The sequence below is a fragment of the Gekko japonicus genome, unplaced genomic scaffold (genome assembly GCF_001447785.1).
Source record: "Gekko japonicus isolate JY-2015 unplaced genomic scaffold, Gekko_japonicus_V1.1 scaffold4546, whole genome shotgun sequence".
In the NCBI taxonomy this organism is placed as follows: domain Eukaryota; kingdom Metazoa; phylum Chordata; class Lepidosauria; order Squamata; family Gekkonidae; genus Gekko; species Gekko japonicus.
The window spans coordinates 58,509-60,799 of NW_015175508.1; positions in this window are offsets into that span (position 1 = coordinate 58,509).

Consider the following 2,291-nt stretch of genomic DNA (forward strand, 5'->3'; position numbering starts at 1 on the left):
TCCTTCACCTTCTCAGCCGTTTGCTTCGTTATTTTTAAAGTCTCAGTCAGTTGGAGCTGCTGAGTTGCAAGATTCTGGTTTAGAGTTGTCAGCTGTTGTTTGATGTTAGCCATGTGTTCCAGCAGAGGGCGCAAGGAATCTGCCAACATTTTGGAGAACTCAGTCACCTCTTCCAGTCGAGGGTTCATGTTCCCCACTGGTTTCACTTTTGCTGGTTTGTCTTTCTCTGCCCTCTTCTCCGCCATCTTTATGGATTGTTTACTTTTATGAAAACTTGCTAAAGTCTCTGAAATATGCCCATACGCTTATCCACGCTCTGGTAAGTCTCTCAAAAAAGATTTCAATGCTTTTTCTTCCACTCCCCCCTTAGTATTTCATTGTTTAGTTCATGCGCATGAGAGGGGCCCCTCCCCCACTCGCTTTTCTCGCCATTCCCAGGGGGTAGCTTTCTTTTTAAATTCTTGTATTCACTTTAACCTGACTCACTGTTCATTGTTGGTCATACGACCTCGCTCGGCACACGTTCAAAATGCTCAATCTCCAATGCTTGTCCCAGTTAGTGGCTCTAGTTCCATACGGACACTCAGTGGCAGGACTGTCAGGGCGGAGGAGCGCCTCAATTCCCCAGCATCGTGCTGGTGAAGAGGTCACCCCTCAAAAGCCCCATGGCTAGGAGCCTTTTGCCAAGGCTCCGGGGGGGGTGACCCGTCACCCCCCTTCTATCCACTGGTGCACAGATCATATCCCCAGGAGGTCTGGGAGATGCCACCAGCGTGTCCGGGAGCATATCCAGGAGATGTCCGCCAGCATGTCGTCATAAACCGGAAGACGGTAAAATTATTTTATAATGGCAGTCTTGGGCCTGGTTCACATATGTTTTTGCATCTCTTGATTATTATATTTGTGATAACTTACAGCTCATAGTGTGAACTGACTCCACTGAAAAGTCTCACACTTGATGAGATGTGGATTATTTACAAAAGATTACCAGTCTCAGAGGCAAATGATCACTTGATACTGCTGTCAATACGTAATGAGCACTCATATTCAGTTAGCCCGTGGAGATCTAATGGACCAGCACAACATGTCCACATGATGTTGACTTTTTAAAACACAATAAATATTTTTACGTGTGACTATTGATCATGTACAACTTTCTGAGAGTCTGTACAGGAAAACAGAACAATTAAAGACCAGCACAGACAGAAGTGAAAAGGTACATGAGACTCTATGCAACACTGTGTCCTTTTTATGGTAAGAACATATGAAGAGTCCCGCTGGATCAGAGCAATGTTCCATCTAGTCCAGCATCCTGTCTCACATACTGGCCAACCAGATCCTCTGGGGGGCCAACAACAGGGTGCAGAGGCTGAGGCCTTACCCCAATGTTGCCTCCTGGCACTGGTACTCAGAGGTTTACTACCTTTGAATGCAGGGCTCCCTTCAGTCACCATGGCTAGTAGCTACTAATAGACCTATCCTCCATGAATCTGTCTAATCCCCCTTAAAAGCTGTCTGTGCATATGGTAAACATTACAGAGCCAGTGTGGTCTAATGGTTAAGAGCAATGGATTCTAATTTGGAGAACCAGGTTTGATTCCCCACTTCACATGAAGCCCCCTGGGTGACCTTGGGCCAGTCACGGTGCTCTCAGAACTGTCTCAGCCCCACCTACCTCACAAGATTCCTGTTGTGGGGAGAGGAAGGGAAAGGTGATTGTAAGCTGCTTTGAGACTCTTTAAAGTAGAGAAAAGCGGGGTATAAAAACCTACTCTTCTTCTACATCCTCTGGCAGTGAATGCTACCTCTTAATCACTCGCCGAGTAAAGTATTTCTTTTAGTACATCCTGAATCTACAGTCCATCAGCTTCACTGGATGCCCTTGAGTATTTTGGGAGGGGGAGAAAAGTTCTGTCTGTCTACTCTCTCTACCCTGTGCATAATGTTTTATAAACCTGCATCATATTCCTCATTAGTCACCTCCTTTCTAAACTGAGAAGTCCCAGACTCTTCAGTTTTTCCTCTTAGATGCAGTGCTTAAACCCCTTTATCATCTTGACTGCCCTCTTTGGTCCTTTTTCCAGCTCGGCAATGTCCTTTTTGAAATACAGTGACAAGGACTGCACACAGTACTGCAAATGAGGCTGCACCATTGATGTACTCAGGGGCGTTATAATATTGACTTTTTAGATTTCAGTCCCTTTCCCCAGCAGAGAGTTTGCCTTTTTCACTGCTGCAGCGCACTGAGTCGGCACTTTCACTGAGCTATCCACTTTGACCCCAAGATCTCT